This window comes from Hippopotamus amphibius, chromosome 9 (genome assembly GCF_030028045.1).
Source record: "Hippopotamus amphibius kiboko isolate mHipAmp2 chromosome 9, mHipAmp2.hap2, whole genome shotgun sequence".
NCBI lineage: Eukaryota > Metazoa > Chordata > Mammalia > Artiodactyla > Hippopotamidae > Hippopotamus > Hippopotamus amphibius.
Window position 1 is genome coordinate 33,439,177 of NC_080194.1, and position 13,997 is coordinate 33,453,173.

The following is a 13,997-nucleotide window of genomic DNA, read 5'->3' on the forward strand; positions in this document are numbered from 1 at the left end:
TCCCACTCAGGAAAGGAATGCCTCGTGGAGGTTTAAAACGTATTTTCAGAAACCACTTAAGCATTTGCTCAAACCCTCAACCCCTTGCTGACCAGTGCTAGGGATGTGACAATCCTAGGTGGGCTTTGGCTTGGGGAGGGCCTCTTGAAAGTGTTGCCGGAGTCCTAGTTGCTGTGTTAGCTATTAAGAGCAACGTGTACTTGGTTTGGGGGGAGCCTCTAGGTAGGCGGTAATGTACCATACTGCTAAAGCCGATAGAACCTTTGTCTTCAGTGTTCTACCTGCATATTCTCCAAAGAGGCATGGTGGGGAAAGCCAGCATTTGTGTCCTATTGGAGTCAGGAGCTAGCTCTCCCGGTGTTCTAGTAGACCTCTTCATTGAAGTTACAACAGAAGTGGAGACTTGTGTAAACTGACTTCAGGTAAAATAGAATTTCAAGACGCTGACTTTACTAGGCTATAGAAATAAATGGCATTCCTGGTGCTCTGCCCAACTCTCCCTCAGGGGGGGATACTGATTTATAACCCAGCAAGTGTGGCCTGTTGTTACAGAGGTGGGTCTTGGTTTCAGTTTACAGCCAGAATTCTCCCAATTCAGCTAGAGAATTGGGCCAAAGTCCCAGAGTTAGACTTGGTGTGTGGAGATTTGTCAGAAGTCAGACTTTTCGTCGCCCTACCCCCACTCTTGCTTCAACAACTCAAATACCTCTTAAAGAGTAATACTCCCACCTTGTTCAGTAAATACTGAGTGGGAAATTTTACAACCTACCATACTATGGAGTAACAGTATTTGAATGTCTTGGCATGTTTCTTGTGTGAAAGATGTGCTTTCAGTATCAGCATACAAATAATACAGTGACATGTCCTGAAGATAAGATTCCACATATTCCCCCAACATTGGCTTTCCTTTAAATCCAGCAAAACAGGTTGTCTTCATTGTTGCCAACTCCCTTTTCTTCCCCCATTCTCAAACATACTGCACTTCACTCCTACAGCAAAACTTTCTCAAGATCTCTAGTAACTCCAGTGCTGTCTGTTATCCAGTAGGTTTTCATCCTATAGGCAGCATTTGAGAGCAAATCGTTCCTTGAGACTTAACTTCTTTTCAGGACACCTCAGTTTTCCTTCCTCACTCTTCCTTTTTTTTCGCCTTGTTTTTTATTTATTACTCTGTTCCTTCTTAATCTCCATTGCAAATGCATGTTGTCAGACCCAATGTCCAATTATCAAATCTTGTTGATTTTTCCTTCAAAACATTAGAAATTGGACAATTCACCTCTTCAACTGTGGCTCTCATTTCTCATCTAGATATCACACCAGCTCTAACGGGATTCTCTGCTTTGCCTTTGCTCTCTTTTTAGTCTCTTCTTCACAGCAGCCAGAGGAAGAGGAATCCTTCAAAAGAAAAAAAAAAAAAAAAAAAACCAGCTTAGCACAAAATCTACCAAAATGACTTCCACCTAGATTTTTAAGTCGAAATACTTAAAATTGATCTACACGGCCCTAGGTCTGATCTAGTCTCTCCACCTCCCTTCCTCTACCCACACCCCATTTCTCAGATCTAGTTTCCTGCCACTGGCCCTTGCCCATACTGTTCCCATCATCCTGGCCTCCTTTGAGGTTCTGGGACTTGCCAAGCACTGGAGGTTTTCTGTTCCTGCTGCCCTCTGGATAACTGGATGACTGGCTCTCTTCCCGTGTCAGGTCTTGGCTGGAATATCACTTTTATTAGTAAGGTCCACACTGTCTACCCAATTTTAAATAATCCTGAGCACATCCCTCCTCTCTTTCCTGTCTACCATTGTTATGTGACATGCTGCATGTTTGCGGTTGACTCTCCAGAAAGTGAGGAGCATGACCTTTTGGACTGTTTTGTTCACTGCTATATCCCCTAGCACGCATAAGCACTCAAGTATTTGTTGAACCAAATCACAATGAGTAAGTTATCCTGCATGGCAGGATCTGGACACAGGAGAAGAAAGGGGGAATGGAAAGAACTTGAACTTGAGTTCTAGACCTAGGGTTCATTCCTATCCCTTATTAGCAATGTGATCTTAGGTGAGATATTTTATTTCTGCATCTTGATTTCTTTTGAAAATAGGGCTAATGCTGAAGGGTTGCCATGAGAACTAAATAAGGTGGTACATGAAAGTCACTAGCAGAGGCTCCTTTGATGTATATGTGAATTACCTCAGCAGCTTTTCCAAGACTTCTCCTCATGAGAACTGCTTCCAGCCTGAGCTTCCAATCACCAGCTCAGTCCAATGGGCATTTCTCAGTCTTCCTAGTTGACCTATCAAAAGCATTCAACACTTGACTGCGCTCTTTTCTATTTTGTTTGCTTTCCTCTCAGCCTTCTTGGTTTCCTTTTAAGGCTCTCTTTTGTTGTCTGGTTCATGGATGTTCCTGTTCTGCTTTCCTCCCTCAACACTGTCACTCACTCCTGTAGCTCCAGTTACCATCTATGTGCTAACGACACCTATATCTTGAGTTTAAACCTCTTTCCAGAACATCAAACTTGTGTGTCCCACCAGCTTCTGGACATTTTCTCTGAGTGTACCCACAAGCCCTTCAAACTCAGCATGTCCACTGCTAAACTCTGTCCCTCAAACCAACATTTCCTCTTCTCCTGGCTCTGAATGATACCCCATCTAAGCCAGAGACCGGAGTCATTCTTTACCCCTTTATTAGTCTCCACCAATCACCATGTGTTATCCATCTTACTTCCATTATAGCTCTTGAAGCCATTTACTTCCCATTTCTGTACTGCACCACCCTAGTCCAGGCACCATCATCTCATGCCTGAAGTACTGCAATAAGCTTCCACATGGTCTCCCTGCCTTACAGCTTACTCTCCTCCCAGTCCATTCTCCGCATTATCCTCAGAGCGGTCTTTTGTAAAAGTCTGTCCTTCCTCTGCCCTTCAGTAGCTCCTGGTTTGCCTCAAAATTCAGATTTCTTAATCTAATAGTCAGGGCCCCAAGTCATCTGTTTGCCTCCTTCAATATTCTTTTCATTTTCTCTCTGGGCCTTTGCCTAGGCTGTTTCTTCTGCCTGGAGCATTGCTGTCCTCACTATTATACCCACTTCTTTGCACCTCTTCATCTAGCTTATTCTTATTCATCCTTCAGGTATTAGCATGAAAGTCCCACATTCGGAAAACTTGCCTTTTTCTGCCAAGGCTGTTAGAAGCTTGTACCCATCAGGTTCTTGGTTGCAAAGAAGAGAAACTTATTCTGGACAAAGTAGAAAGAGAATTTATTGGAACTCAAGGGATCCACAGGAAGCACAGAGAAGCAGGTTTAGAAGTTAATGGGGGAGCTTCCTAGGTGGCTCAGTGGTTAAGAATCCGCCTGCCAATGCAGGAGACATGGGTTCAATCCCTGCTCCAGGAAGATCCCACATGCCGTGGAGCAACGAAGCCTGTGCGCCACAACTATCGAGCCTGCGCTTTAGAGCCTGTGAGCCACAACTGTTGAGCCCATGTGCTGCAACTACTGAAGCCCACACACCTAGAGTCCATGCTCCGCAACAAGAGAAGACACGGCAATGAGGAGCCTGCGCACCACAACAAAGAGTAGCCCCCACTCACCATGGCTAAAAAGAAAGCCCGTGCACAGCAAAAAAGACCCAACACAGACAATAAAATAAATAAATTTATTTTTTAAAAAAAAGTGAATGGGGACTAAAGGAAGGTAGAAAACTGCACCACAGAAATAGCCTGGCTAGGGTAGTGCTGTCTCCAGAGTGTCGCCTGCCGGTATCTGAATGAACTGCCCAGTGACACCAGGTCCAGGTCAGAGGCCTAGAGAAGCCCACCACGGACCGAGCTTGAATCATGTGTTCACCCCTTGCTGCCATGGTTTCCTTTAATGAATCAAGGATCTGGCTTTTGAGGCCCCTGTTTTATCGAGCAGGCCCCGACTCTCAGCTATACAATGTAGGGGGAAGAAAGGAACTTCGGAAGGGATTTGGGTGGACAGCTAGGAAAAAAACAATTGTCCACTGTGAGTCCACTCGGTACCCCACTTCCCCACCTAGCACTTAGTACACTGCACTGGGACCAACTGCTTACCACCTGTCTTTCCACTTTCCACTCCTCCAAGAGGCGGGTGCGGAGGTCTCATTCATTGCTCTCTTCCTAGTGCCTAGCGCAGTGCTGGGCACATATTAGGGATCAATAAATAGGTATTAAACGCAACATGAATCTAGGTTTTGTGGAACCCAAATTTGATGCAGTTGGGGGTGGGGGAGAAGTTGTGGCTCTTAAAGAACACAAAATTGTGCTCAGGGCTGGAGGAGTCCTATGTAAGAGAATGGCCTTGACACGTAAGCTTTATTGACTTCATGGTAACTCGGAGTGAGAGACTACAGTCTATGCACTACATTATAATAATTTTCATACCTATTTGTACCCACTAGACAGAAACTAAAAACAGGGTATTTATCAAAAAATACTTGAAGGGATGTGACTTTTTTTCATTTGTGGCTGTCCCAGCCTTACCATTTCCCAATGCTTACAATCCAATTACAAAGCACCGAGTTCCCCCACATTAATTTATACATTTGTACATGCAAAATGTACAGATGAATACATTTGAATACACACTGCCCTGTCTGTGCCAGCCTGGCACTAGGGGCTGGGACACGGCCTGGGTAAGACGCCATCTCTCCCCGCAGGGAGTCCACAGTCTAGCGGTGGAGCAGACAGGAGCAGACACTTGGAGCCATGGGCCAGGCAGTAGACACACTGAGATGGGAGAAAGGGGCCATCTGAGGGGAGAGGAGGACACATCCTGGAGAAGCTGAGACTTCAAGGAAGAGTTGTTTTCCCAGCAAACATTGGAGGGAGGGCTTTCTAGGCACAGGCGGGGAACCCACCTCCACCTTTCTCCTGGCTTCACAGAGCTCCCATCTCCCTTCCACTCTACACCAGGACAGAGTCCCCTTCCAAATGAGGGGACATCTTTTGTCTTCTGCTGGAGGATCGCAGCTGTGCAGTGGAGCCAGGAGGACAGGGAATCACAAAGCTCTTTCCCACTTATCTCAATAGATTTTGAGAATTCCAAGGAGCGTCCTCCAAGGAAAGCCAGGGCTCTCACCAAGGGGACTTCTCAGCACAGAGCAGAGAGGAGCAGAAACAGGACACCAAAATCACACAGGCTGCCCAGACCCAGGCTGTCCTCCCAGCCTACATCACCTGGAGTTAGTCCAGGAGGATGAGACGGAGCAAGGCCACCCATCAGGATGCTGTCTCTATAGTGCCATCTGCTGGGATCCCTGGAGGAGACTCCCTTGGCAGGAGGATAGCGTATCCTTGTCCCACAGGAAAGGCCAAGACATATTGGACTTGCTCATCAATGGGAGAAGAGGCAGTGAGACTTTTGGCCTCAACGATGCAACGATGTGGCTAAGAAGCAGTGAATCCTCGAGGGCCGTTCAGGATGTGCAGAGTCATAGACCAGAGCCTGCACCCCAGCTCCCCCATTAATTAGTTCCATGAACTTAGGTCAATTGCTTTACCTTTCTGGGCTTCGTTTGCCTTATCTGTGAAATAATCCTTGGTTCATCCACCTCCTAGTGTTGTTGCAAGGACACAGGTAATGAAAAACAGCGTTGGACAGGTGTGGGATGGCTCTCCAAGTCCATTCATGTCATAAATACTTATTGAGTCCCAGCTATGTGCCAGGCACTATTCCAGTGCTGGGGATAAAACAGTGTATGAGACAAAGTCTTCTTATGGAGGAAACATTCCGGGGAGAGAGAGAGAGAGAATAAACACATAATAGTGTCAGTAGTAAAAAACGCTGTATGTAGAAAAATAAACAGAACAAGAGATAAGGAGTGATGTAAACGCTACTTGAAATAGGGGATTATGAGGAAGTGACCTCTGAGCAAAGATCTAAATACAATGAGGGAGTGAACTATGTAGATATCTGCAGGAAGAGGGGCAGCAAAGCCGATGGCCCCGAGATGGGAAGGCAGGTGGAGTGCCTGAGGATCAACGCCGGGGTTCGTGTGAGGGAATAGCGCAGGGGCCTGAGGCTGGAAAGGGGCGTGTAGAACTAGCAGGACAGAGTAGTGACTTTGGTTTGTTTTTTTCTAAGTGGAATGGACTACCTTTGGAGGATTACTATTGTTGTCAATGAATGATACTAATAACGCATTAACTCTCTTCAGTGCTGTGCCCTGACGTATTGTTAGGACTAGTCTAGCTAACGTTTCTTGGGCATTTCGTATATGTCAGGCTGGACTAGGTATGTTAGTCATTCCAGTTCATCTTCCTAGCCTCCTTGAGGCAGGCACTTTACTGTCTCTATTTCATTGATGAGGAAACGGAGGGTCAGAGAAGTTAAGTATCTCACCCCCCAAGATCTTTCATGTATTCAGCCAGTGGTAGGAGCACCTTCCTTAGTGCTCTTTCAAAAGTTTTAAGTCACAGGGTCCTGATTTGGACCCTGCACTGCATCTCGAGAGCCAGCCCTCACCACCACATGCACAACTGCACATCGAGGGGACAGAGGGGGAGAGGAAGGAAGAGCCTCGTCCCAGCGGCGGTGAGCGCCTCCTTCCTGGGGTCACGGAGAACTGGTGAGTATGTGAAGGTGCAGCGCCTCTGAGGGTCGGGCCATAGGACCTGAGGTGAGGAGCAGTCAGCCTCCAAATCCCCCTGTAATGGGTTCAGTTGTGTCCCCCTCAAAGGATATGCTGACGTCCTAACTCTTGGTACCTGCCAAAATGACCTTATTTGGAAATCAGGCCTTTGCAGATGTCAAGTTGTGCCAGAAAGCACAACGAAATTTAACACAGATTTCATCATTATTCCTGGGGACATGATCACGCAACCTAAAGACTTAGCAAAAGTTATAAACAAGCCATTTTAAGGACCACTTTAAAAATCCATACGCTAAATGGAGACGGAAAAAACCCCACCTACTGGACAAATGGGAAGGCCAAATGTCCTCATGTGACGCAGATGGGCACTTGTAACTCAGTTGCCAGGAGTGACGTTGCTCCTGTAGTTTTTATGTGCCTCCCCGCCAAAACGATCTGTGCATTACCAGAGCTGCAGGAGACAGTACCCCCACTCCATGCAGCCTGAACTGGTGACACATCTTCCCATCGAGCCTCACTCGCTCCTCAGCCCAGCAGAAGACTGAGGGCCCCCTGTCATCCACCCGGTACCACACCCCACCCTGTGCTTCCCCATTCATCTGCTAATCTAGCCCAGTTCCCTGTCCCTGCTATCTCAAGCCCTTCCTTCAGACCCTGGGTGCCACAGTCTATCACCAGCAGATGTCCCTCTATCCTCAGGCTCTCTCTGGACATTCCTGCCACCTTGTTCTGAAGGAAGCTCAGCTGTCCCCTGATACCATCCCTTGGTCTGCTGTCCTTCCTCTCATGCCAACGGCCTCAGATGGGCCAGTGTCCACCTCTCTTCCCACCAGCACTTACCAGCCACATCTGCCCTCCTTTCTTTCAAACACCCAGATCCTTTGAAGTTTGTATCACCAGACATCACTACCTGCCTGGTATGTTGACTTTCCTGTTCTTCAAAATAACTATCTCACATCTTCTCCTCCTTCCCTAAGCCTTCTCTGACTCTCCTCTCCCCATCTCTTCACACCGCAGCCCTGGCTGGTGAAATTGCCTTGCCAGGCTTTTCAGCCCCAATGAAAAAAATTTGTGGGTGTTCCCCCAGTGAAGCTTCATTTGTAATGATATATAACCTCGCTACTCCTAGTCTTTGGACTAGTATCACCTGGGAACTTGTTAGAATTGCAAAATACCTGGTCTTACTCCAGACCTGCTGGATCAGAATCCCATTAAAGTTTGACAAGCTTTGACACACCACCTAATAGAGCCCCCGCTGCTGACTGCCAAGTATCATACTGCGTCCCCTGCTGTGGTGGCCCGGGACTCAGCTTCTCCTTCATTGAGAAGCAATTCTATTCCCCCATCTCTTCCTACCACTGAAACTACCAACTTGCCAGCAATTGTCCCCACGTGACTCCCCTCCTTCGACTATGGATCAAAGGTCCCAGGTCTTTCCAAAAGCCAAAGCTTCTCTCCATTCCCGGACCCCATTCCCTGGGGCTAAATAACTATAAGGCACTTGCTGTCCCCACCACAGGAAACAGGGGCCCACCAGCCATACCACAACTGTCCCTGGGTGTACACTGTCAGCGCGTATGACAACTGAGAGCTTCAAAGCTGCTTTGAATAGGGGTTTTGGACAAGATCAGCTGTTTGCAATGTGAGATACCAGCAGGAAGAGTCCCTGCATCTTCTTGGAATCAGAAGAGTGGAAACCTGACTTCTGCAATTTCTGTGAACCATGAAAAAGGATGTTCATGGCTCCAATGCCAGAAAGTTCAAATTAGACAGATAAGAGGGTTGCAGGTGCTGAAGCGAGGTCTGACTATCCTTTAAGCCAGCCCCAGCATTTGCGCCTCCCTTAACTGCTCACGGCCAAAGAACATGGTGGTGATGCCTTTTCCCACCAAATAAAAAATGTTACAAGAGACACAGGAAGCCTGTGGTAAGGGTATAGGTCTCGTATTGTTTTCATATTTTATTACATCACATATTCTTCTGTGTTCATGATAAAAATAATGAATGAAGCTGGGTCTTTGACAATACTGAGTCTTCTGATTGAATCCTTTCCCCAAACCCCAGATGTCCAGGGTAGGATACAGTAAATTTTCCTTACTATTGAATCAGTTTGAAACAGTGTTTTCTGTGACTTGTCACTAAAAACATCTAATTGCAGCAGGACACAGCATTTTCCTGACCTATATGGCTATGGAATTTATTTTTCAAGGAATATCTTTTGGGACTGATGTTTCATGAAAAACATTCTGGGGAACACACTGGATTAGAGTTCTACTTAGGTGGTAGAATTGACAAGAAGGTGAATTCACAAGTTTAGTGACCTCTGGTTGAGAGGCTTGAAAAATCCAGCCTTGATGTCTTTTACATAATGTGTCCTCTTCACTACTTAGCTGTGGACTGCATATAAAATACAGATTTTCCCTGGGAGTGTTACCATTGTGGCAATCTAGAATTGATCAGCTATGTCAAGGAAGATGAGTAAAAAGTTAAGATAATTTCCAAAACTCAATATTTTTCAAAGCGAAGTGTTACGAAAACATTTTTTTTGCTGTAGTAAGCAGAGTAAGAGCAAAAAGAGCAAATACATATATTTCATAAGCAGAAAATATAATCTGTATCGATGAAAAAATAAGGCTTGAAATAGCAGATGTGATTTCCAATTACTTGACACAAAAAGACCTCAAGTTAACTAATGAAGCTGACAGTCTAGACAGTCTGTTTAAAATGCTCCACAATGACCCTGGCTCAATGGTTAAGAATCCGCCTGCTAATGCAGGGGACATGGGTTTGAGCCCCGGTCTGGGAAGATTCCACATGTCGTGGAGCAACTAAGCCCTCGAGCCACAACTACTAGGCCCAAGTGCTGCAACTACTGAAGTCTGTGCTCTGCAACAAGAGAAGCCACCACAATGAGAAGCCCACAGACGACAACAAACAGTAGCCCCCACTCACCACTAGAGAAAAGCCAGCGTGTAGCAACAGAAGACCTAATGCAGCCAAAACAAACAAACAAAAATCTCAAACAACCTTGTTTTATAGGTAGGGATACTGAGGCTGAGAAGTCAAGCATTTCATCACATTAGTGGGAGTGACAGTCAGGCTAGAGGCCAGGGCACCCTTCCTATTGGTGGGGCTTGATACAAAGTAAGACTCTGTGCTAAAGGAACTACTCTAAGCAGGAAACATAAGAGAAGAAAAGGACCTACAAAAACTACAACAAAACAGTTAAGAAAATGGTAATAGGAACATACATATCGATAATTACCTTGAATGTAAATAGACTAAATGCACCAACCAAAAGACACAGACTGGCTGAATGGATGCAAAAACAAGACCCATATATATGCTGTCTACAAGAGACCAACTTCAGACCTAGGGACACATACAGACTGAAAATGAGGGAGTGGAAAAAGATATTCCATGCAAATGGAAATCAAAAGAAAGCTGGAGTAGCAATACTCATATCAGATAAAATAGACTTTAAAATAAAAAATGTTACAAGAGACAAGAGAGGACATTACATAAAGATCAAGGGATCCATCCAAGAAGAGGAGATAATGATTATAGGAATGGATTAGCCTATAGCATATACCCTTTCCTGTGCTCCTGATGTCATATGGCAAGCCTCCCAACTGGCCTGCATTGCCCTAACATACCCAAATGACCAGAGCATCAGCAACTACCTTCAGGAAAAAGTTGTGCTGCCCTAGGCTCCAAATTCTAGTTTTAAGAGCTGATTCTAATCTCCTTTAAATGATCTTTCTTGCCTCTGTTGGCTACTTACTCTCCCAGGGAAGAAATTATTCATTAGTGGAATCAAAACAAGGGATACTTAAAAAGCTTCAGGAAAGCCATATTTCCTGGAGATTAAAAATATTTTTCTCAGCAGGAACTAGGAAGAAGCAAGTATTTTTAAAAGGAAGACCCATGAAAGAGTAACTGTCCCCACTTGGTCTGAACAAGGATCAGTGAGTTTGACGAATCCTGTCAGACATTCAGAACTACTTCGCTCACAGGGAGGACATCACTGGGAGTTCATCACAGGCTCGTCACTGAATCTGCCAATCCTCCCAACAATCCTATCGTTAGGTATAGTCTTCTGCTATATTGGAATAGTTGCCGAATTAGGAAACTTCATGTTATAAACATCGTAACTCCAGGGGAGGAAGTGAGTTTCAGAGTCAGAATAACAAAGTGGTTTTTCTCGCCTCCACTTAAGCAAAATTTATGTTAAGTTTAATAGCTCGAATTATGGTTGTGGAACTTGGTCGGGTTCCGAATTAACACCAAAGCCAGAGCAAATGGCATCCTCTAATTGTGACAGATCCAATTGAGGCTTTCAAAACACACAGTGGAGGAGAAATGGCTTGTGTCAGAGGGAAAGTGGCCTAACTAGCGAAGTAGCTTGTCCCAGGTCCCATGGCTTCTTAGTGGCACACGGCAAGATTCCAGGGCTCCTGGACTCCAGTACCTCTGCTCTTCACCAACTATTCCCTGCTGCCTTCTGTTGACACCAAGCCCACTAGGAAATGGAAGGTGACGAGTCCAGTTCAAGGAGGGGACGGATCCTGAATCCACATCCTCCCATGGACATGCCAAGTCTACAGCTACATATGGAACAATTTTCTCTGAAAAAAACCTCAAAACTAGCAGAACAACTCCTTTATATTGGGCACATGAGAAAAAAAAAAGCACATTAAAGTGGGTAGGAAAGGCTGCGACACAATTTCATTATAAACACCATCAACCCACACTGGGCAGGGAACCCCAAACCCAGAGCTTCTCCTTGCGGACCAGAGGGTTTGTACCGCACATAGGGCACCCCAGCTCCTGAGACAAGCCCCCAGAACATCTAGCTTTGAAAACCAATGGCTCCTGCCCAGAAGACCCATGAGGCCGTGGCAAACTTCTCCTAAAGAGCTCACACGTGGACTCGCTCACCCCAGGACCCAGCCCAGAGCAGCTTCTGAAAAATGCCCAGATTTTACGTGAAAGACGTTCATTTGCTAATTGTACAGCATTGGACTGAGGGCCCCTGGCCTGCTGGGATACTCTCCAGGGATGGAGGCCTGTGGGTCCTTCTGCATTCCTTCTGCCCTGCTAAAAGCCAGCAGACACTTTTTCTCTTCCTTTTTAACATTTTTATCTCTTTTATCTTTAAAACAATCTTAAAAATTTTTTTTCCCCAGTGGGCGCCATCCTTGCACCTCCCCCACCCGCCTCACTCCAGCTGGGTGCCGTCCTTGTTCACCCTGCTCGCTGCCCTCCAGAGCCGGGCTCTCCTGGAGGGGAGCTGCTACACTCTACATCTGGTGACCCAGTTTTTACAGCTGTAGCCCAGGGGACGCCCCTCCACTGCCTGGCTCTGGAGGCCGGGGGGCTTGAGTTCCTGGGCCTGCAGGATTGTCGTAATCAGAGAAACAGTTGTTGGCGGACAACCACCCCCAGGCAGCACAGACAGCCACTGCACAGACAGCCGATTGAAACTTACTTACCCCATCTTTCTGTTGAAAGAGGCCTATTTGCTTTTCCAGTCCAAGAGCTGTGGCCTGAGGGGCAGGCACACTTCAAGGGCCCGTCTCAGGGAACAGGGAACAGAGGCTGGCGGACGCCATCTTTGTGTTTTCCCTCTGCCCCGGCCCAGCTCACCTGTACCTTAAATACCTCCCACCCTCACAGCACAAGAGGCAAAAGACCCAGGCACTCAGCATTTCTGTGAACGAGGCCTATTAGCAAATCATCATAGCTGCTGCCTGAGAGTCTGGCTCCCAATTAACCTTAATCTAGGTGCGGAGATCCTCTCCTCTGGGACGCTGACAGGTGTGAGCACACCCTCAAATGCTAGGAGCTATTATACATAAAATAGGCTGCTTGGACAGGCACAAAGGCTTGAGAGACAACCAAGAGCTATGGCAGGGTTGAAAAATAAACTTTATCTGTCACCATATACTATTACAAAAAACTTTTTTTCCTTGTGATAAGATCTTTTAAGATCTCTTTCAGCAGCTTTCAAATATGCATTACAGTATTATTAACTATAGTCACTATGCTATACATTACATCCCACGACTGATTTATTTTATAACTGGAAGTTTGGACCTTTTGACCCCCTTTATCCTTTCATCCACACTCCCCTACCCCACTGCCTCTGACAACCACCAGTCTGTTCTCTGTGTCTATGAGCTTAGGTTTATTTGGTTTTGTTTTCTGGATTCTACATACAAATGATCATATGGTATTTTTCTCTGATTTATTTCACTTAGCATAATGCTCTCAAGGTCTCTCTAAGTCATTGCATACGGCAAGATTTTCTTCTTTACGGCTGAGTAGTATTCTACTGCACGTGTGCATGTGCATGTGTGTACATAATCACATTTTTCTTTATCCATTCATCTACTGATGGACACAGGTTATTTTTATATCTTGGCTATTGTAAATAATGCTGCACTTTTACAATATAGGACATTTACACATTTACAATATATAACATAGGGGGGACATATATCTTTTTGAATTGGTGTTTTCATTTTCTTTTTTAAATTCATTTTTTGACATACAATATATTGCATATATTTGAAGTGTACAATTTGATATTTTTTTCTTATTAACAATGTATATATGGCAATCCCAACCTCCCAGTTCATCCCACCCCAACCCGCCCCCCCCCCTCCACTCCCACTCTCCCCCCTTGGTTCATTTTCTTCTGATAAATATCCAGAAGTGGAATTCCTGGATCATATGGAAGTTCTAATTTTAATTATTTGAGCAACGTCCATACTGTTCCCATTTTTGTAAATATGTAAGATAATGGACTAATTAATGTGGCAATCATTTTGCAATATATACAAATAGCAAATCATTATGTTGTACACCTGATATTAGTATCATGTTATATATCAACTACACCTCCAAAAAAAAAAGGAAGGCCAATCTTGACATGCAGGCTCCAGGTAATGGAGCTGCTCTGAGTCCCTGAGGGCAGCGGCAGCACGGCAAAGGCAACAGGTCAGTCAACTTTCCTTAGTATGGAGGGCCTTCCCGGTCCTCAGGGGCATTTCCTGCTCCTCCGTCGTTTCTGTAATCTCCAGGCTCCAAGATGTGGCCAGAAGGAGCTGCACCTGAAGAAACCACACGGTGGCTTTTGACATATGGCTTTTGATGTGGGCAAAGTGGCCAGCAGGAAAGGTTCCTGTTCTGCTTATCTGAGGGCTTGCCTGGGAGAAATATCCATATTAAGATGGAACTGACTCAAAACTGCAAATGAGGATACGTACTCAAAAGCACCAGTGTAGCAAAACCCGAAGCGGGCTGTGAAATGTTATAGAAATCACTATCCGCATTAGGTTAAATCCCTCCATAAATAGCTCTCCAAGGGACCTTCT